General features: G+C 41.3%; 1 protein-coding gene across 3 annotated transcripts in view; it reads right to left on the bottom strand.

Annotated features, from left to right (window-relative positions):
• TBL1X (transducin beta like 1 X-linked) overlaps window positions 1-23,925 on the bottom strand; it is a 259,645-nt gene that overhangs the window by 95,573 nt on the left and 140,147 nt on the right. For 2 of the 3 annotated variants that reach the window (XM_084646525.1, XM_084646527.1), the window contains one exon: window positions 9,557-9,664. The exons of the other annotated variant lie outside the window; for it this stretch is intronic. The gene's annotated coding sequence lies outside the window, so the exon portion shown is untranslated. The remainder of the gene's footprint in view (window positions 1-9,556; window positions 9,665-23,925) is intronic. 3 annotated transcript variants of the gene reach the window in all.

Raw genomic sequence — 23,925 nt, 5'->3', positions numbered from 1 at the left:
TAAACAGGCCTAAGTTAATGCAAAGGAGGTATCTTTTTGTTTCTGCTCGCAAAGTCCACATGGGGGAGTTACAGTGTATCACTTTGTGGTCCTAACTGCAGGGTTGTGTAGTCAGGTCTTAAGACATCCATAGAACACTGTATTGGATCCACGCTAGCAGACCCTGATTCAGGATCAGGGCCTAGTAGAAAACTAAAAGGAGCTTTCTTGATTTTTTTATCTGAAATAAACTTACCAGGATTAAAACACATATTATTTCAGCCATCTTCTGGGAGCTTAGCATCTCCTTGCAGAAACCTCCAAGAGGTCATTTATTTTTTAAACTGAACTGGATTAGAAGTTCAGTATGTGTCTGTGCATGGGGTTTGGGGAAGCTGGCTTTAAGACCAGCAATTTGGGGGTATATTTATTTAGTTGAATTATAGTAACTGCAGTTTTATATCCTAACGCAGGGATTCTCAAACTTCATTGCACCACCACCTCATTCTAACAACCAGAATTACTACACGACCCCAGGAAGTGGGACCAAAGCCCGAGCCCCATCACCCTGGGCAGTGGGGCAAAGCCAAAGCCGTGGCACCAAAGCTTGAGGGCTTCAGCCTTGGGCAGTGGGGCTCAGACTGGCTTCAGCCCTGAACCCCAGCAAGTCTAACCCCAGCCCTGGAGACCCATTTTGGGGTCCCGACCCACAGTTTGGGAACCGCTGTCCTAATGTAAATATCAGGATGACGATCAATATAAAACAAAAACCCAGTGAACAAAACTTTGAAAAGCAATCATTCAGTTCTTGTTCTGAGTAATTAAACAGGATCAAATTAGGGCTAACTAGGAATCCTGGCGCACCCAACATGGTACTCTCCATTCCCTTACTCCCATACCCCTCTTTTGGGCAGCAGCAGGTTTCAGAGTTGAGATACATGGTAGAATTCACACCTCTTGGAGCTCCTGATGCACACAGTCTGCAGACTCAGGCAGGTATTAGTTACACGAGGTTCCTGTTTTCAAGATTTTCTGCATATCCACAGAAATGTCTACACTGAGCACTAAGCCCAGGCTCTGACTTGGGTTTGAGCCCAAGCTCCCCTCCGAGCCACACAAAAATCAGTCTGACTTGGGTCAGCAAGCACTCAGAACCCAGATCCTAGATCCTGCCATGGGGATGGGTAAGAACCTGAGTCCTGCTGTGACTCAGGTCCAAGCCCTATCATTTTGAAGTAGGGAGGTATCTGGAGTCAGAAAGTCTGTGTAGTGCAGAACGGAGGTGTTAGCATGCCTGTGAGACCTAGGTACAGCCATTGTAAACCCAGGTTTACAATGCAGCATGGATGCTCAAGCACAGGCTTGGAAACACCAAATCCATAAACTTGGGTCCCACAGATTCAGACTGAGTGTGAAGTGTAGACATACCCCAGTAGGGCTAACAAGCAATTTTTTTTTTAAATGAAAGCCAAGATTTTGTTATTATTCTGTGACTCCAGTATTGGGATCCTAGGCACAGGCCTACTGTACCCTATGCCTTAATTTCTTAACTGCAGAGCCTGATTATCATTTTATTAACTTTACCGTAGAGGTATTTGTTTTGCCCACACTGCTCTCTTCTCATCAAATTTCACAACTCGCAAGTGATTGGTATGTTGAACTCTGAATCCTGATGAACCCTACAAATCAAATGGAGCGTAGAGAACAGTATTGAGAAGTCACAATGTTCAAAAATCATGAGCCATGCCCCAAACAATCATGAGCTTCATTTAAACATCATGAACTTTTAAAAAGAGTACATTTTGCGTTCTCTATATTTTCAGGTTTTTCTCAGCAACCCACTTCTAATTTTTTAATTTTTAATTAAAGCTGGAGAGATTGTCTGGTAATAACCTGATTCCAGTAGAAAGAAAAACACCATATATCTCATGATAAAAATTGTGCAAGTTATTAACAATGGAACAGTAGGGTTTCTTTTCTTTTTCCTTCCATCTCTTCAGTGCAATTCACAGGAATAAAAAAATGTTTCTCTAATGGAGACGTTCAAATTCTAACCAACTACATTTTTGCTAGAGGTAGTTGGGTGCTAAAAGAAAACGCTGATCCATTAATACTTCATGAATAACTAGCATTCGCTAAGTTATGATTCATGGATTGCATGAGAAGTATTAATGATTATATGGAGTGTCACAGTATATATTCCTGAAATATTTGAAAATGATGAAAGTTTAAACAATGTTTATTTTTAATGTTTTAATGTTTATTTTTCCAAAAGTTCCTAGCAGCAGTTAATTATTTTCCACTCAGCAAACAGAAACAATTTAATGTGACTTATGTGAGTAACCATACATTATGAATAATGAATACTGAGTAGTCAAAGTGCATAGTTCATGAACTGTCCCATAGGCTTTAAATTATTTGTTGAAACTTGCTGACAAATACATTTTCAGAAATCAAAATCAGTTTATGAATGGTTCATTAAATAAAAAGGGACTATATTGATAATGAATATAATTACAAATGAGTAGTTTGACCATTTCTATTTCATCATGTTTATATAGACATGAATGACCACAGTGCTAAATCAAGTTGTCTCTGTGATTTTGGAAGCTTCCCCAGCTGCCAATGCGATAGCACTACTAATGTTCCAAATAAATAAAACAAACAAACCAACAACAAACCCCAGTTACCCTTTGTTTAGAAAAATCAAGATTCCTGAGTAACAGCAGCGCACTAACATGTCACATAACTTACAAAACTCAAGCACTTAAAAACAAGACAATAGTTAATTGCATGGTAAATCTTACACTGCCTATATCACATAAATCACATTTTTACCAAGTACAAAGACATGTACATTGAATTAGAACAAACAACCTTAACTCTGACTCACAATGAAATGTTTTCTTCATTAATCTCAAAACAAAGAGAAAAGCCATCTGAAAACCTACCAAAATATTTATATAACTATGATTCGATTCACACACACACACACACACGTATGTGAGAATCGAATTAGAGAGAGAGAGAGACAGAGAGAGAGAGAGAGGTGACCTTAACATAAGTCCATGCATGAACATAATTTTACCATAAATTAATGTTACATATTTTGCTATTAAACTTCATATGCAACATTCTAGCAGTATTCAAGAAACATCATTTCTAAGCAATTAACAACAACAAAAATATAGTATCAACTGACATAAGCACAAAATCTTTATTACTTACTATCTCTAAAAAGAACCTAGATATCAAAATTAAGGTATTGAGATAATACATTAAAATGAAACAACAATCTAGACAGGTGGCAATTTGTGAGTACTCTTTGACGTGCTAAGAATTGAGCACATCATCTTATTTTTGTTACACCACCTCCCACAAGCCCCATTCAGGCCTACTTGTTTGGCTCATCCATCTGTTATGTCTACACTTTTAGACTTCAAGCCCTTTAGAACAGATACTCTCATTTCCTATATATTTATACAGCACTTAGCACAATGTGGTCTCAACCTGGGGGGGCCTCTTGACACTACTGCCATATCTATGATAAATATTGGCCAAGATTTTCAAAAATGACAAGTGATTTGGGGGTCTTTAATTTTCAGAGCCCAACCTGAGACACTACAAACTGATTTGATGCTCAGCACTTGAAAATCAGGCCTCTTTTAAGATGTCTCAAGTTGGACACCCAAAATCACTAATCGCTTTTTAAAATCTTCACTAATGTGTCTGCTTGTTACATCAGCAGTGTAAAATTTATTCTCTTTCCATAACAGGTCAGATACCTACATAACTGGAACTAGAACTCTTACCCTACAGCCCCATCAGGGCCAGGATCATGAAATCCAGACTGAGAACTAGCCTCTGATACGGTTAGACACTTGTGGTGCAAGGAACCTTCTTTTAATGGATAGCTGGGTCAAATCTAGTAACAGGGCTCTCTTGGCCATATGAGAACTATGAGGCTGACATCGGTCATAAATTCCAAGATTCCAAGACCAGAGGAGACCACCACTGTGATCATCTAGTCCAACCTCCTGTATAACACAAGCCATAGCACTTCCCCCAAATCATTCCTAGAGCATAGTTTTTAGAAAAAACAAATTTTCAGTGATCAGTGATGGAGAATCCACCACAAGCCTTGGTAAATTTTTCCAAGGATTAATTGCTCTCACTGTTCATAGCTGCTAGTCTGAATTTGTCTAGCTTTAACTTCTACTCATCGCATTATATTATACCTTTCTCTGTTAGATTGAAGAGCCCATTATTAAATATTTGTTCCCCATGTAATCAAGCCACCTCTTTAACTTTGTCTTTTTTGGTCCAAATCTTTATCACCATGTTATGCACAGGATGATTTAGGGAGACAATCAGCACTGGCTCTTAAATAATATAATTAAGAAGATGTGCACCTGACTGACTGAACATTATGTGGGAAGATGAAGAGATCTTCAATGGACCATCTATCCTCACTAGTGTATGGGCAGAGACAATCCAGTAGCAGAGAGAGGAGCTCATATTGTGAGCAGGTTGAGCCCCATGACATGGGCTCAGTAACTCTCAGCGAGATTTTTCTCTGTCCCTTGAAACAATCTTCTTGACTCAGACAGAAGCCTGTGGCTTTTTATTTCCCTCTTACTGGTTCAGGTAAGCCACTGGTATGGAATTTTCTGACCAAACTTGCACTGGTTCACTTGTTAAAACCCACTGGAATGCAAAAAGGGCTTTTTACAGATTTTGGCTCGAGAAAATTATGTGAAGCTTTACTAGAACTGTTTTTTCTTGAGCCATTCTATCATTAAATTGTACAGACTCATCTGCCTTTAAGGTAGGTCAATATAGATTGGGCAGACAGATTCCCTTTAACAGATTAAAAGACTCCTGGGGCTACCGCAAAATGGAAAAGTTCAGAGGAAGATATATCAATGCAAGTTATGCTCTTGGGTAGTTCCAGTTAGTAAAAGTACAGCTTCAGATTCCAAGAAGAGAAAAGTCCAAGTGATGTTGTCATTTCCTTCCAGTCCCATGAGCGAGAAAAGGCCGAAAATGCTGGAGGTAAAATGTTGGCTGTTTCACTGGTGTGAAGATGAAGATTTTGGTTTTATGGAAAATTGGGCCACATTCCACTAGAAGTGGGGACTGTCTGAACAGGACAGCCTGCATCCCACAGGTGTGGGAGTGGAGGGTGCTAATCTTCTGGGTTGTAACTAGCTGGAGCAGCCAGAAGGGCATTTAACTAACAACAACAGGAAAGCTTTCTAAGGAGGCAAATTCAGTACAACTCAAACACAGCTTACAGTGAACAAATTGAACTGACAGGGCAAAGAATGTTATGAGAACCAACTGAAAATTTTCATATATACTAATGCTAGCCAATGCTGGGCAAAAAGCAAGAGGAACTCAAATTTCTCATTGATGAGAAGAAATTGGATATAATTGACATTACTGAAACCTGGTGGAATGATTCACATGATTGGCATGTTAAGGTCACAGTGTAGTAGGTAACACCTCCCTGGGGGCCCTGGGTAACAGGGTGGGTACCACTCTTGCCTCAGAGTTTGGAAAACAGTCCTCTTGTGCCACACTCAGAGCATTTGCTCCCTTGTGGGGGAGATAGGAGGGGCAGGAATTAGTCCAGAAGAAAAAGTCAGGATGCTCCCAGAGCCAATAAGAGGCAGAATCGAGGTACTTCAGAAAGCCAAAGAGAAAAGAAAAGAATCGGTCCCATTCTTTCCTCAGAGAACTTGGGCCCCCAAGGCTCTTAGGAGGTTTCCCCAGTGAGCAATCCCTTCTTCCAGAGGCTCAGGGAGCTCTAAACTACAAACCAGTCCTTCAATGCCACTCCCAAACTGAGTAGGGAGTCTCCCTTTTAAAGCCCCGCCCCTCTACAGGCTTGACAGACCTTGCAGGTCTGCCAGGTGAGCTGATTGTGCCTTCAACCCCATCTTGACTAAGGTGGGGATACACCCCACCGCACATTAGTTATAATTTATTTAGGAAGGATGGAGGGGATAAGAGAGGTAGAGGTAGCATTTTCCATTGAAAACATCGTTACTCGTTTAGATTTATCAATAACTCAGAACCACAGGATCTTGAACACATATGGATCAATGTCCTAACAAAGCTCCAGAAGGAGCAGGGGTGGGGGGGTCTGTTACAGACCAGCAACTCAAACCAGAGAACAGAATCAGTTACTCCATAAGCACCTGTCTGTAATGTGTGAAAAGAATAATTGCGTAGTGAGGGACTTCAGTTGGGGAAACATATGTTGGAGGTTTCATGAAACCAGTTAAGAAAACCAAAACTTTATTGGTTTTTAAACATTATAGATGACAATTTTCTAATACAAAAAGTATTGCGCTCAATCTGAGGTAACCCTATTTTGGACCTCATTATAAAGACTAATTTATTCACTTGCCTAGAAGCTTGTGGTTGCCTGGGGACCAGTGATTATGACCTGATCACATTCAATATGGGCACACACTGGATAATAAATACACTTGGTACTTCAAAAGGGCTAATTTCCCAAAGATGAGAGAATTTATGAGTTAAATTCACTGGGAAGAAAAATCTAGACCAAAAAATGTGAATGCAAACTGGGTTCTTTAAAAAGAATTTATAAGACAGCCAATAAGCAATGATTCAAAAAAATCAAGAAAGAGAACAACTTTGGCTAAAAGCCCAATCTGGTTCAGTGGAGTGAAGGCAGCAATTAGAAAAATAGCATATAACAACCAGAAAAAGGGGGAAATAGATATAACTCATATAAATTATAAGTTATGAAGTACAGAAAAGTAATATGGGAAACTAAGGACATCGGGAAAAAAATACATGACTGGCAGGGCTAAGGACAATAAGGAATTAAGGCAGTGGTTCCCAAACTTGTTCTGCCGCTTGTGCAGGGAAAGCCCCTGGCGGGTTGGGCAGGTTTGTTTACTTGGATACATGCCTCGGTCCATGCCGCTTCCAGCAGCTCCCATTGGCCTGGAGCAGCAAAACCGCGGCCACTGGGAGCCACGATTGGCTGAACCGGCCAACGCAGCAGGTAAACAAACTGGTCTGGCCCGCCAGTAGCTTTCCCTGCACAAGGGGCAGAACAAGTTTGGGAACCACTGAATTAAGGAATTTAAGTATATTATATACAAAAAATCATAACAAAGATCAATAGACCCATTGCTAAATACACATGGTAAAACTGTTAATGATGCCAGAGGCGGATTAAGGTTTCCTGGGGCCCTGGGCCAGATCACTCCTTGTTCCGCCCCTTCTGCCTGTGGCCCTGCCCAACAGCTGCACCCCTTTCTGCCCCTTCCCCAGGGTCCACCCCTGTTTCACAGAGGGTCTTGGCTTGGGGACCACTGAGGAGGGGGTTCTTCCTCCATCCCACAGCTTCTGCCAGGGTTGGGCTGAGGCTGCTGGGGGGGAAGGGGTTTCTCTGTCCTGCAGCTTCTGCCAGAGATGGGGTCAGGCCGTGGCCGGGGGCTTCCCCCGTCCTGTGGCTTCTTCCAGGAATGGGTTCAGGGGTCACGGGGGGAGAGGGATTTCTCCTCCCCACATGCCTGGCACTGCTGCTGGGGAGCGGGGTCACGGCGCAGGGGTTTACTCCGCCTGGCACTTCTGCCACAGAGCAAGGTTGGGGCATGGGGACTTTTCTCACCCTGCCTGCCCGGCGGCTAGGGCTCTGGGCTTCCACCGTGGGTGGCAGATTATTTTTCCAGGGGGCCCCCTGTTGATGCAGAATCCGCCACTGATGATGCAGAAAACACATCAATAAATATTTTTGTTCTAAATTTGGAAGGAAGCAGAATGATGTACTTGTATCAAATGAGGATGATCAAACTTTCCTGTCCATTAGTAACTAAGGAGGACATTACACAACATTTATTGGGATAAACGTATTTATATCCGCAGGCTTGGATAATTTGTATCCAAGAGTTCTAAAAGGGTTGGCTGAACAGACCTCCAGCCCACTGATGTTAATTTTTTAGTAAAGCTTGGAATATCAGGATGACTGCAAAAGACTGGAACACTTCTAATGTTGTGCTAATAGTCAAAAAGGGAATGCCCCAGCTAACTATAGGCTGGTGAGCCATACAACAATCCCAGGCAAAATAGTGGAAAAAGCTGATATCAGATTCAACTGATAAAAGAATTTAAGGGTAGGAATATAATTAAGGCCTGTCAACATTGTTCTATGGAAAATATGTCTTGTCAAAGAAATCTGATTTAATTATTTGATCAGATTACAAGTTTGGTTGATACAGATAACTGTGTGATTATAATACACCTAGACTTTTGTAAAGCATTTGGCTTAGTACGGTGTGACATTCTGATTAGAAATTCCTCAGAAATTTAATTTTTCAATGAAACAAATTCCAGCAAATATTTTTATTTTGAATTGAAAATCGGCATTTTGTCTTTTGTCCCTCCCCATCCCTTTCTCCTTTTTTCCCCAAAGGAAAAAAGGGAGATAAAAAGGGGAAGGAAAAAAAAGTCTCTGGACAATGGTGAAAGGAGAAAGAACAATCTGCAAAGAAAGGCATATGGAAGGAAACTTTAGAAAGTTTATAAACTAGCCATAATCACAATGTTCCCCAGAAGCTAGAGATGCTGAGGCAGGAACACCATTGTTGAAAAGGAGCCAGCTGGCCCCTAATATGGAGTTGCCAGAGAGCTAGTCAGAATTCCCTGAATGTATAAACTGCTACACCTGCATATGATAGCCAATCCTTCGTTTCTGTAACAATTGTGAGCCAACATATTTTGGATGAGGAGTAGGTCTGTATGTAAAAGTCTTGATCTTCCCCTATATTGAAGTTACATAGGTCTTTTTCCCAAACAGATCTTTAAGGCCTTGATCTACATGTTCCCTCCATAGGAGTCCACCAATATAGAGAAGGAATCAAAACTTAACCAAGAATTCTGCACCAGATCATTGACAATGTGCCCTGCAGGCTCTCGTTGGCATAACCCCCAACCCTGCAGATAGATGCATGACGTCTTGGAAAGTATCATGCAAACATTTTGATACCATACCCAGCAAAATGGAAATTCTCCAGGACCCATTAAGACAGATCTCATGAAGAGAGAAAAATAATTTTGTAAGGACTCTAGCCTAATGTAAATGGACAGACAGTTCTAAATAAATGTAAGAAAATTAATACACTCTCTTTAACAGCAGATGTCTGAGAGTTGATTCCTTCCATTGTAGAGAATTTTCTGGAGCAGCTAGCTAACACAGAATCCACTTTATCAGTGACAGCTTGCTTCTTTGCTCTTTTTCCTGGCAATATTGATAATTTGGAGACGTTTATAAAAAGGAATTTCAGGAAAATGACCAACAATATTTATAGACCTTTTATCAAATGAGACTGAGGGAGTTGGAACTGTCTTAGCCTTAAATGATGGTGCAAGTGGAGACTTAACAACCAAACTCTTTCTACAAAAATGCAGGTGTGCCCATGCTGTGCTCCAACTGTGACCAGGATTTAGGCCAGCAGAGAAAAATCTGAAAGTGGGGAGAATGGGAGAATAGCATTCTCAAGGTAAGTCCATGTTTGGAATTACTTTGGTTTACCTGGTCGTGAGACCTTTGAGCTGCTGAATGCTGTTCCTCGCAGGCTGCTGTCGAGAGTCTGGGGGTTTGCGTTACCATTGAGATCACCACATCCGACAGTAGATAAGTCTGGAATGAGAGGCAGAGAGACCCAGTCAGACCGGGTTACATGGCCTCAGAAGAGGAGCACTTGTCAGTTTTCCTCTTGGCCTTCTCCAGTTTATCAATCATTTTTAATATCCTTTGAGATGGGAGGCTTATCTGAACCATGGGGGAATAAAGCTGTGACAGAAAAAGCTATAGAAGAGAGACACACAAAGACTCATGCTGCTCAACTGATGCACGTGTGGTTGTGAGGCAGGTTGTAGCAACTCAGGACGCTAACAGGAGCCTCAAGACAACCTGGATCAGAACGCAAAATTCTGCCATTTCAATGGTCACTTGCACTGTTCAAGTCTGACAACAGAGTTGCAGCTGAATAAAATACAGACAATTTCCCTACTGCAAGCAGAGCTTCCCCCTATAACGGGAATTTCCAGATGGTTTAAGTTCACTTTGTGCCAAGTAAGTGGAACAAAATGAGCTTGGTAGACCAAAGCATCCATCCCTTGGTCTTCTGGGAAGGTCAGGGTGGAAATCTTTATGGAATCAAACATGAAAGGTGTGCCAGAATTTTTATATCCACAAGAGCCTTTTTCCTGCACTCTTCAAATACCAGACGTTTCTGTGCCTTCCTTTGTGTCTTTCCAGTGGAGCCTTATTTCATAGCCCCCTTCTGGAACAGCCTTCATGTGCCTAACTTACTTCTTGATGTTACCCCAGGCTACATTTCAAGCCTCATTTCTTCTGCCCACCTTATGTCTTGTGTTCTTTCTAATAAAACAATAAAATGTATCAGGATAAAATGATTTATTTAATTTCTTAATGAGTTATATTATTTTCCAAAGACTTTTGATAGCTCCTAGAATCACACATTAAATGTGTTTTTTTAATGAAACATTTAATTCCTCAATCAATTTATAAAATAAAGGTATTTGCAACATCATTAGAGGTTAGCTTTCATGAATCCAGTCCTGATTTTCCACCTGTCTTGAACAACATACTCATTCTCATTAGTACAAGGTGACTGTAAAACATAATAAATTCCAAATTCTATACCCACATGCATACTGTTTTACTACACCCATTTTGCACAAGTGTAAATGATTCCACAAGGGACCAGGCCATAGGGAAATCAGGCCTTCCATGTTGTTCCAATTAACTTTGATATGAACAACAGATGAACTATTCCTGAATGGACAAAAGCAGGGCTATGATTGTCACAGAAATTTTGAATACATTTAACTGCAGAGGTGTGGGGAAAAAACGAGTCATGGAAAGGGGGCAGTAGGACAGGGTGTTGTAGAGTCAGCCCACACTGCACTCACTCTCTCAGTAGTGCCTCCTGTCCTTTGGGGCTGGACTCAGCTCCCTACTCCGGGTGCTGCAACCTAACGCACAAGATAGCAACACCACTGAGGTTAGGATGGAGGATAGAGGGAGGGACAGACGGGCCAAACCTGCATGCACGAGGTCACATCATCACTCAGTTTGGAAACATTTCACTCAGTTTGGGGTATTTCATGGACTTCCTTCAAATTCACAGTTTCTGTGACCACTGTGACAAAACTATAGCACTAACTAAAGTCAAAGCCTTTTGAGTTTGTCTAATGAATGTGTACTCCCATATATTTATAGAATAATGAGAGATTTAAGCTATTTCATGCCATCTAGCCATCTTGACAGCTTGAGGTTAAGCTGTTTTTCTTTCATTTCTTCTCTTGTGAACATTATGATCCCCTTCTACAAAACATCTCCAAAAACTGTGACTTTGTAAATATGGAAGGCGGTACCCTAAATATGTTTGGAAGACTATACTGTTATAATCCCTGTTTCCATACTTAACTGAAAAACTCATAGAATATTAAATATTAAATTTTTAGCCCATATTCAATATCCTGATACTTGTGCATGCAACAAAAGACAAGTTATAATGGTGCTGGTCTAGACAACAATTAACTGATCCATGTTCTATCCCTCTGCAGGAATCATTGATTTTAACACATCCTGTAAAGCAGATAAAGGCTCCTACTATAGCTCTGATTTATTTAAATATTGTGTGACTGCATATTTAATGCTTTCCATTCTTATTATACTCATAAATTTGTCAGACTAAGGCTTCTTACAAATGTTGGTGCACTGTATCATTGCCTGCTTTTATCAATAGCTTTCTCAAAAAATACTATTAGCAAAGCAACAGACCCATTTAAAGGCCATTCATCTTTTCACTTTTGCTATATAGAAACAAGTATTCATTATGATTTATATTATTATTGCTTATTAAAGGCATTAGACTTGATCCAGGTGGCTCCCCTAGCCCATGTAGTGCCTTGCAGACTTCAATGGGGATCTGTCTACAATGGGGGTCTGCTAACAGATTAACACTGTTGGCAACACATACTGAAAAAGGAACAACCAAGCTTTTGCTGGAAGAGAGGGGTTATTGCTGGAACACGTCAGCCATATTACTGACTACAGTTGGGACCCAAATGTTGCCATTTCTATAAAAAGTCGGGAGGCTATTTTATTTGTTTGCGTTGATGTGAAAACAGGCGGAACAATCATAATTCAAGGATATTAGCAGAAGGCCAGAGACCTTCATCTCTCTTTAGCTCTGTAAGTATTTAATGTCTCCAAGTTATATTAACCCTTTTTCCTGCATCTAATTTATGGATACATGAAAAAAAAAAATCAAAGTGCTAATCACAAGATAATGTTTTGGTTTTGTATTTTGATCATTGCAGTTATGAGAACAGTTATTGTCAAGTATTAACAGTAAATTGAAATGGGATATTTAGTAATGTGTTATAGAAATCTTTTATGGAGAAGACGCAGTGGACTCCTGGAAGCAAGGCAAGAGACTGATCATAGAATCATAGAATATCAGGGTTGGAAGGGACCCCAGAAGGTCAAAGGGACCCCAGAAGGTCAGATCCTGCAGCATTGCTGTTAGTGGTACATTTTCATGGACGTCATTACTGCAGGATCAGGCACCAAATCAAGGGATCAGAATTCAGGAAGTTAGTAGCACTGGAGTGGCAAAACACACGGCCCAGGAGGCGAGAGCATCCTGTGTTCTTGGTGCTAAGGACTCCAGCAGATTTATTTTAGCTGACAGACTGGAGGAAACTACGTACTGATAACTACTCAAGAATAGAATGATAATCTCCTCACTGGCAGAGCAAAGGAACAAAAATAGGTGGTAGTGAGGGGGGTGACGGTGTTAGTGGGGGAAAGCAGAATTTTACTATACACAGTTTACTTTCTGAAAAGCAGATTTTCTCTATCAAATTTGCTGTGTGGACTAGAACCTGGGACAGATGACTTCCCACAGTGCCACTGGGAGGCCATGCAGAGCCAGAGCCAGCGAGCACTGCAGAGAATAGGTGTTGCAGGAAGTACCACCCAAGGGAGACAGAGGGACAGTACCCTGCGGCCCTCTACCGGCCAAGCACCCTATTTAACTCTGGGAGTTGCCCCAGGAAGTTGTCTGGCCAACCACACAGACTTTGGCCTGCTGTGACTCCAGACTTTATCTTGTCTCCTGATCTTCAGTTTCAAATCCCAAGCCTGACACTGACTCTTGCCTTCTGACTCCAGTCTGGTACTCTCTTTCATCTCAGACTCTGGCCTGACTCTGACCCTGATTCCAGCATGGTACTACCTCTGACCTCTAGTCTCTGACTTTGGACTGCCTCTGACCCTGATTCTTGCTTACTGAACCTGGCTCTTGCAATTCCTCTGACTCCTGCTCAGTGACTACTATCCCTGATGTGTAGACCCAAGCCCAGCAGCGACCACTAGGCCAGACCACCAACACCCTGGTCCCTTACATGCTGTGGCAAAAAGGGTGAATGTGATGCTTGGCTGTAAAAACAGGGAAGCAATAAACAGGGAGATGATTTTACCTCTCTATACAGAATTCATGAGACTGATACTGGAATATTGCAGCCAGTTCTTCTGATTACATTTTTAAAAGGATGTTGAAAAATTGGAGAGGATGCAGAAAACAAAAGTTGTTCAAGGGCTGTAGAGAATGCCTTGCAGTGTGAAATTTAAAGAGCTCAATCTCTTTAGCTTATCAAAAAGAAGACTTACAGGTGACATGATTATAATGTATAAGTACCTTCATGGGGAGATAATACTGGGTTTAAAAGGGTCTTCCATCTCTTGGAGAAAGGCACAATAAGAACCATTGGGTGGAAGCTGAAGCCAGACATATTCAAATTAGAAATTAGGCACAAATTTGTAACAGCAAGCATGATTAATCACTTGAACAAGCTACTAAGGGAAGTGGTAGATTCTTCATCTCTTGGTGTCTTCAAATCAAGATGGGATGCCTTTCTGGAAGACATGCTTTAGTCAAACACAAGTTATTGGGCTCAATTAGGTGAAATTTAATGGCCTAGGATATAGAGGAGGTCAGACTAGATGAGCTAATGATCCCTTCTGGCCTTAAACATTATGAATCTATGAACTGCCTATGGACAGAGACTACAATCTAGTCTTGTGGTTAGGACACTGGATTGAGTTACAAGGTACGGGTTCAATTGCTGGCTCTGCCACAGACTTGTTGTGTGACCTTGGACAAGTCATTTAATCTCCATTCTCTTCTATATAGGTCCTTATACTGCACTCATCACCTTAGTATCTGGGCACCTTCCTGTAGCACATTAAGTAACATGACTAACAGCTGTCATGTGTTTGTTCTCTCATTCTCTCCAAAGGGGGAGTGTGTGCATGCAGTGGAGTGGTTTGTTTTTGAATATTTTTTATAATATACACACAGCTCTGGTGCTATATGTTTAGGTTCCAGAGGCACTTTCTTTCTCTAACACGCTCTGTGACTTGGCTGTGAAATGACAGTTAATACTTCCTCTCTCTCACTCTTTGTCACTCTTCTCTAAATAGATGGTAAACTCTTTGAGGCAGGGACCATTTACTAGGGTCTTGGTCTGGTGCCTAGCACAATAGGGCCCGAGTTTCATCTGGCATCTAGCCAGCTAGTAATATAGGTCAGAGGTTCACAAACATTTTATAAAGGCAACGCACCAACTGCCTTTTGCCTTTTTTGGGGACCCACCATAATCCTTGCTCCCTGCACCCCACCCTCAACCCCACTCAGACCTCTAGCCCCCTGCTCCCCAATCTCCCTTCCTCTTCTCAGCCCAAGCCCCCTGCTCCACTCCCCCCAGCCCCCTTGCTCTAACTCCTGCAGCCCTGTCCCACTCCTGCAGCCCCAGCCAGCTCCTCTCTCCTTGTGGCTGGGCTACAAGCGCTGCCAGGCTGTGACTGTCCACTCGCCAGCTATGGCCGCTTCCTTATGACCAGCAGAAGAGAGAAATGGGGGAGGGAGGGGGGCGGAAAGAAGGGGAGAGAGGGATAGGTAGTGCCTCCAGGGCACACACAACCCATCTCAACCCTTCTTGCAACCCACTGTTTAGGGAACATTGATACAGGTAATAAAACAATCATACTTTCTATTTGCATACTAACTTACTGTGATGTATATAAAAAAAACCCCTCTGATTTCTGAGACCCAAAGTATCCTGGCATGTCCTTTTACAACAAAATAAAAAAAGAAATACTTCAAATGTTAGCTTTAACTGCCATATATTGCCACATAACAATAGCCTGGAAGTTTTAATTTTTTTTCTGCTTAAAAAAAGACGTCAGAGAGACGGCTTTAACTCTCTTTTCTGTCATTATTACATCTTCTGCGGCGAGAATGCCAAAGAAGTTGACTGTATGTAAACAACAACACAGGAGAGCAGTTCTCATATGCCTCTGATACTCTATAATCATATGTCTGATGCTTGTGGTTTGGAATTAGACTTTGCACCATTCCTAAAAATATGAAAATCAGCCATCAGAATATGCTTGAGCATGTCTGTCAACCACCATTACTCTCAATCTTTAATTCACATTTATAAGACAACACTGTTGTGTCATGCAAAACAACAGGAGAAAAAAGCCAAGAGATGATATTGGTCCCACTGAAATGTATGACAAAATTCCCACTGAGTCCAGTGACTTCAAGATTTCATCCAAGGACTCTAACCTTTTATTGGAGAGAAGGACATAGATATTCAATGGCTATACACTCTATATGTAAAACTTTGTGTGAAGACTGATTTTATTTCTCTGTTCCCCGTGGCCTTCATAGGCATAAAAGACCACCCATTTGGGGGAGGGATTTTTGGAGAGGGACCGGTATCTCCGGCTTAGATCTAGCATAGCACAGGGAACACTGCACATAGTTCTCTACAACTCAAAAATCATAATTTATCTGACCATATGTAAATATATTTACTTCCACCATTCTATCTACATCCAGATCAGATACTTACATCCTGGATATGACTGAGCAGAAATCTCTATTTGGGCCAAACTCTGACCTAGGCCTTTAATCTAGAAGTCACTGAAGTTAAATCCACTTACCCCAAGTCTGAATTTGGTCCTGTCCATATTTATTCAGAAGTGAAAGGTGAGTACATCTATCTACTGCACCTTTGCTCCTTATCTAGTCTCCCTTTAAATCCTGCATACATTCATTTCGGATCCACAGGCCAGGTTTACAAAGGTTTTTAGGAGTCTAAAGTTGCAGACAGGTGCCTAATGAGATTTACAAAAGCACCTAAGCAGGTTAGGTGCCTACTCGCATTGAAAAACTAGTAAGAGTTAGGTGTCTAACCTGCTTAGGTCCTTTTGTAAATCCCATTGGGCACCCGTCTGCATCTTTAGATGCCTATATACCTTTGTAAATCTTGCCTCATGTTTCAGAACAGCATTTAAACACAATTGTGGCACAGTTCCAACCAAACCATTTCTTACCTGATTTGACCAGCCACCATAGACAGGGCAAACCAGATGCCAATTTTACTGGCCTAGTGTTTAAATACATTTCCCTAGCACTATTCCTTAAACCATTATATTAGTGTGTGTGGGTGTGTGTCTAATTTATATTTTCCCCTTCTAGCAATGGATTTTATTTTATTTTTTATATATAAGTTAGGCAGGCCACTTTCAGTAGTACACAAAACCAGAGAAGCCTCACAGGAGGAATTTAACTTTCAGCCTCTAGAAAAGATGTGCCGTCTACCTAATACATGAAATGAATGTTTTGTATCCTTTCAAAGTGATAAGCAGCTTTAATATTTTCAAACAGTCCCTGAGGGGTAACCTTTAGTACTTGTACGGAAACCAGAATATATGGCAAACTGCAGGATGCCATCGTTAAATATGTCACAATCCGGCAAACTAAAACCCAAGATATCATGTCTGAAAGATGCTTTAAAAATATATGAAGCGATTCCTAAAAAGTATATAAATCAAGAAGACTAAATGTGCTGCCACCTGCAAAGCTGCTGAGAGTGATTTGGGTTTTTAATTTCTTTTTTGGATTAATATTTTACATAAAACCACACCAGCAGCACTAAAATGCAGCCACTTCTGGGACACAGGCAACAACCAACTTGTTGCCAAAACCTCCACCCATACTGTGCTGGGCATGACTACTCTTACAAAAAAGGGGCAATGTTTATACCCAGGCTAGTCAAGAGCTGGGTTTTTAACATCTCAATAAAAATCTCTCCCTAGTAAACTGCATGGTGTTCATAAGAATATAAGAATGGCCATACTGGGTCAGACCAAAGGTCCATCTAGCCCAGTATCCTGTCTTCTGACAGTGGCCAATGCCAGGAGCCCCAGAGGGAATGAACAAAACAAGTAATCATCAAGTGATCAATTTCACTTTATTTTTCACTTTATTATTCATAGATCAATTTATTTACCTGAAAAAGATGAACAGCTAGCTGAACCGTTCCTTGTTTGATGTACTAGTCATCTGTGTGTCTAGGTTCTTATACTGCCCCATCACCATAGTACCTGAGTCTCTAACTGCTAATCTACACGGATACTTAGCGTTCAGAAAGCTGGGGTGTGAATGTATAGCACAATAACTTGCTGGACAAAAAAGGTCATATGGACCCTGTTACCGCTCACTAGAAGTTCTGCAGTGTGCACTGAAAGAGCAGGTCAAACTGCACTACAGAACTTTTAGTGTGTGGTAGCAGAGTCCATATCACCAGTTAGTGTGCAGCACGCTAATATGTTATACATCCAGACCCTGGCTTGCTAAATCTCCACGTAGACAAGCCCTGAGTCATGCATCTACTGAATTTGGAAGGGTGTTTTGACCTGGTTTAGCATTGATGAGACATCTTCAAAGTCACATCCGGTGAAGAGGGCAACATAAAATAGATATGAGTCAGCTAGATAAAAACAAATTATGAAATCAACTTTGAGACAAATAATTACAATATGATTGAATAAAAGCTTTCCCTCATAAACAGGTTAACAGGAAAAACACCCTTAAAATGTTAGTCTTATTCTTGAGGACCAGAAGTGATGAACTGGTATCAAGGTCCAATCACACAGAAATAATTCAGTCTCTCTTTTCATGTATAGTTGAGAGAATTATTATTCATGTTTCAATTATACAATAGATGTAGCAGAATTCTGTTCTGCATTATTCAGCTAAGGTGTCAAAAGAGCCTTGCTGAGCTAGAGGCAGATGTATCTAATACAGAGAAAGCTTATAGCTGTAATTCCATTGCCAATAGGAAGCCTTTCTCCCTTTCACCGGAACAGCCTCTCTCAAATGCAGGGAACACCTGTTCAATTAAGAGAATCAATATCACAACAATGACATGTCTTGAACCAGTTTGGGTACCCTATTGTGACCTCCTCTTACACAAGAGCCCTATAGGAGCCAAAATAGGTGTTCACCATCAGAAATCTTAATTGCAGAGTCTTTCCTAAATACTTATTCTGCTCAACGCTTTACCCATATGGAGACTCAGTAGGTCCAGCCTTCTCTTCCCTGTGCTACATCTTGATGTAGTAAATACTGTATTTGTTGCAGCACATCATAGTTTTGGAGGAAAGATAATAAACGTGTCTGGGGAGGCTTTGGCTGTCTGGGGGTAACTGAGAGAAACAGTAACATCATGATTTGTTCAGCCTGACAAGAAAATATTACAAAAAGGATTACTGGCAGCCAAAAGTTGATGTGTGATGTTGCATACCAAAAATCAAAAACAAAACAAAACAAAACCAGTAAAACCCAGAGTGAATTTGATCTCCACTGGAGGAAGAGAGTATGTGAAAGGAAATGGAAGATGGAAATAAGGCTAATTTCAAAATATGAGACAGAAAGTCCATGAGGATTTTGAACTGCAGTTGCCTCTTGTTGATCCAATTAATTTAGGATTGTGTCAACAGAAGGATATATATATATATAATATATATATTAGTGACAAGGTTCCTGCTCTACCTTGGTGGATCTTGTGCTTATTGGCGGATTTGCTCGCCTTGGAGCTTCACGGCAGCCCTCAGCTTGGCCGTTTTTCTGAATTCACAGTCCAGGTCGACTCCTCCTGTGTCTGACCAGGAGTTGGGAGGTTTGGGGGGAACCCGAGCCAGCCCTCTACTCTGGGTTCCAGCCCAGGGCCCTGTGGAATGCAGCTGTCTAGAGTGCCTCCTGGAACAGCTGTGCGACAGCTACAACTCCTTGGGCTACTTCCCCATGGCCTCCTCCCAACACCTTCTTTATCCTCACCATAGGACCTTCCTCCTGGTGTCTGATAATGCTTGTACACCTCAGTCCTCCAACAGTCCGCGTTCTCACTCTCACCTCCTAGTGCCTCTTGCTCCCAGCTCCTCACACACACACCACAAACTAAAGTGAGCTCCTTTTTAAAACCCTGGTGCCCTGATTAGCCTGCCTTAATTGATTCTAGCAGCTTCTTGATTGGCTGCAGGTGTTCTAATCAGCCTGTCTTAATTGTCTCCAGAAGGTTCCTGATTGTTCTGGAACCTTCCCTGTTACCTTACCCAGGGAAAAGGGACCTACTTAGCCTGGGGCTAATATAGCTGCCTTCTATTACTCTCCTATAGCCATCTGGCCTGACCCTGTCACAATATATAAAGATAGATAGCTATAGATATATAGGATACACATGATATATAATATATATTAATATAGGATATACATGGACAATGAGTAAGGCACTTTAGACAATGGTTATATTCACATAACTCATTCGCAGCCTCGGGGTTAGTAAAATAAATGTTAATTTCTATGCTTAAAAAATCCAGCTCCGAAAACAGTTCTGTTTCCTGGTATTTACTCATGAGTAGGATCGCAAGATTTCTAATTGCTGGTAACTGTACACCTGAGGCCCTGCCCCTGCTCCCCACAAGGCCCCACCCCTTGCTCCTCTACCCCCACCACCATCGCTCACTGGATCATCTCAAGGAGCTTGCCTGTAGGTAGGAGGCAGCACCAGCTTAGCAGGGTTTGTTATGGGTTAATCACCTGGCACCTCTCACCACCCTGCAGTAACTGTACTTTTGGTTTGAGTACCATTTAGGGATGCCAGGTCCCCTTTTTGACAGAACTTTCCAGTCAAAAACCAAGCACCTGGCAACCCTAAATGGCACCTGGACAAAGAAGTCAAAACCTGGACACGTGGCAACCCTATTCATGAGATTTATTTCTTAACTTATAAAATGGCCTGTTAAGAGTTACAGTAACATATACAAAAGTTAATAAAATAAAAAGAAAGAAAACAAAATGCTCATTAAAAATCTGAGGGGGGGGGGGAGAGGGACACTCCCCTTTCAGAAATATCAAACCGCATTCTCCACTGAACCCCACCTGAAGTAAAAACACGAGGAACAAGATGAACCATGCACCATTCATTAAAAAGACTGGAAGACTTGGTCCCAGTCTACACACACAAATTGCATAAATTTTATTAAATCCATTTCTAAATTGATGTAAAGGGCTGCAACCTCCTTTTGTGAACACTCTTAAATTTGTTCAAGTGTGTCTTATCAGCCATCCGTTAAAACAATTTAAGAGAGTGTACACACAAGTAGAAGAAAAGGAGTACTTGTGGCACCTTAGAGACTAACAAATTTATTTGAGCATAAGCTTTCGTGAGCTACAGCTCACTTCGTCGAATGCACCCGATGAAGTGAGCTGTAGCTCACGAAAGCTTATGCTCAAATAAATTTGTTAGTCTCTAAGGTGCCACAAGTACTCCTTTTCTTTTGCGAATACAGACTAACACGGCTGCTACTCTGAAACCTACACACCAGTAGGTTGCACTGATTTAACAAAATCAATGTGGAAAATGGGTTAATTAAATCCACGCAATTTCTGTGCATAGATAAGCCCTGGGACTGCCACCCAGCAAGTGAAGTGAATTTGACACCTCAGAATGCTCCACCACTGAGAACTGTCTGCTTTTGATCTCCAGAAGTTTGGATGCGGGGAGGGACTTTTAGCACTCTCACCTCAGCTGCAACCAACCAGTGGGCGATACACGGTGAGAGAGTTTGCTTCCAGATGCAATTCACATTATTGACACTGATCTATAAAGCTCCATACAGTTTCTGTCTTGACTGGGAAACAAAGAGGAAGCCAGCATAGTCATCTGATAACTGATGTAATGTGCTCCCTGTAGCTAGCACTGCCAAGCAGGCAGGCAGCTGCATTCTGCACAAGCTGTGATTTCCAAGAGGTCTTAAAGGGTAACATATAGCATTCTGACAGGATTTGAATCCAGAAATTGCAAGGGCATGGATAACGGTTGCAAGATCAGGCTTTGACAGAAACAGCTGCAATAAACTTACCAGACACAGATAAGTAAGACACTTTAGGCAGTTGCTGCCACTTGGGATTCTGGGTATGGACAGTCCCTTTATAACTTTGGCATGGCTGGAGCTTAACTTGTTCTGTTTTGCTGCACGTCATTATAAACAGATTTGTATGGCCAATACCTAGTGAAGTTAAATAACATTTTCCCTCATATGTAGTTATTGTATAAAACATTACAGACTAGCAGCTTCTGAATCAGGAAATGGATCAGAAGCAAATAAAATGTCTTTTCAGATATTGATTCCTGCTCTCTATTTCATGTCAGCTTCCTAAAATCCATCTAACACAAGCACAAAAGGGTAATGAGTTTCTGAACACACACTCGAATGGTACACACAGCTTCAAAGCTTTCAGCAACTGCCTGGATGCTGCTTCCTAGCAGTACTAAACAACTTAAATATAATTAGCTGGAAGCCCTGTGGGCTACATTTCCCCACTGGAATTTATCAGGCTGACAGATGACTGAATCATTGGTACTGTGGGTCCTATTCTATTAATATTTCCCAAGTCAAAATGTCAGCTTGCTACTACATATTTTTTTTAAAAAATGTGCATTATTTGGGGTGAGGAAAAAAAACATACAATACCATAGTCTCCCCAGCAGCACTGAATAATTATATCTGATTGACGAGCCAGCTATACACAAACGTTGGAGATGCAATACAGAAAACACTTACTTAATGCATACATACTATGGAATTATGTGATGCTAAAAATAATGCAAAAATATATAAATGGTGATTAAACTATTGGAACAAAATGAAAATTCTCCAGTGGATCAAAATATTGTTCTCTCTCCTGAAGAGAATTCTACCACTGCTCTCAAGGAAAACTTTCCGATTATTATTTTTTCATAGAATCATAGAATATCAGGGTTGAAAGGGACCTCAGGAGGTCATCTAGTCCAACCCCCTGCTCAAAGCAGGACTGATCCCCAATTAAATCATCCCAGCCAGGGCTTTGTCAAGCCTGACCTTAAAAACTTAGGAAGGAGATTCTACCACCTCCCTAGGTAACGCATTCCAGTGTTTCACCACCCTCCTAGTGAAAAAGTTTTTCCTAATATCCAACCTAAACCTCCCCCACTGCAACTTGACACCATTATTCCTTGTCCTGTCATCTTCTACCACTGAGAATAGTCTAGAACCATCCTCTTTGGAACCACCTCTCAGGTAGTTGAAAGCAGCTATCAAATCCCCTCTCATTCTTCTCTTCTGCAGACTAAACAATCCCAGTTCCCTCAGCCTCTCCTCATAAGTCATGTGTTCCAGAACCCTAATCATTTTTGTTGCCCTTCGCTGGACTCTCTCCAATTTATCCACATCCTTCTTATAGTGTGGGGCCCAAAACTGGACACAGTACTCCAGATGAGGCCTCATCAATGTCGAATAGAGGGGAACGATCACGTCCCTCGATCTGCTCGCTATGCCCCTATTTATACATCCCAAAATGCCATTGGCCTTCTTGGCAATAAGGGCACACTGTTGACTCATATCCAGCTTCTTGTCCACTGTCACCCCTAGGTCCTTTTCCGCAGAACTGCTGCCTAGCCATTTGGTCCCTAGTCTGTAGAGGTGCATTGGATTCTTCCGTCCTAAGTGCAGGACCCTGCACTTAACCTTGTTGAACCTCATCAGATTTCTTTTGGCCCAATCCTCCAATTTGTCTAGGTCCCTCTGTATCCTATCCCTACCTGCCACTGTATCTACCACTCCTCCTAGTTTAGTATCATCCGCAAATTTTCTTATGCAATTTTGAGTATAATACCCAGGAGTGAAAATCCAAGAATACTCAGACCATGAGCACAAATGCTCTTCGGGAGGGTAACAGTGTGCCACCAAAGAACTACTGGTTCTGAGAAAGCTCATGGATTTTTTGTTTGGGGCTTTTGTTTGTTTGAAAATCCACAGACAATTTCCAGATGTTTCAATCCTTGGCCAGATAGGTGCAATGGCATAAAATAGACTATTGTTTCTTTGTACCGGCCGTGGCTTGATGCTGCAGTCAGATCCTCTCTGGTGGACCCCTGCACATACTTAAGTCAGTGAGACTACATGGGTTACAAGTGTCTTCCTAAATGGATCAGATTGCAAGATCAGAGCCTTTGTTTGTAAAAATATAAGCTCTGCTGAATGTAGCAAGAATATTTTTAAATAAATTTATTAAAAAATAATTTTAAAACTATTTTTCCTGATTTAAAAGCAAAGCTGCTAAAGAATAATGTATTTAGATCTTGTATAATTGGGGTGTGGGAAAGAGAATGAGATGGGATAGAACAGGGAATGGGCTACACAGAGAGGGGTTGTTTAAACAATTGCTTTTCTATTAGGCCCATTACACTTTAAGTCAATAACCCAACTTGTGCTTGAAATCATCATGATCCAGCTAATGTACTAACATTGTTTTGTTTATTATTTTTTCCATGCCCCTGGCATGGAAAAATGGAGATGTTGCAATACAATGAAACAAAAAGAAATAGCTTATTACATTACTATTGGTTCAGAGTATGTTGTCTATTTTGAAGCTGAATTTCAACGCTCAGGAGTTGTTAAAAGACCCA

This window comes from Lepidochelys olivacea (genome assembly GCF_965140295.1).
Source record: "Lepidochelys olivacea isolate rLepOli2 genome assembly, chromosome: 1".
Lineage (NCBI taxonomy): Eukaryota > Metazoa > Chordata > Testudines > Cheloniidae > Lepidochelys > Lepidochelys olivacea.
The sequence above is the reverse complement of the archived record's forward strand: the minus strand, read 5'-3'. Positions and strand labels throughout refer to the sequence as shown.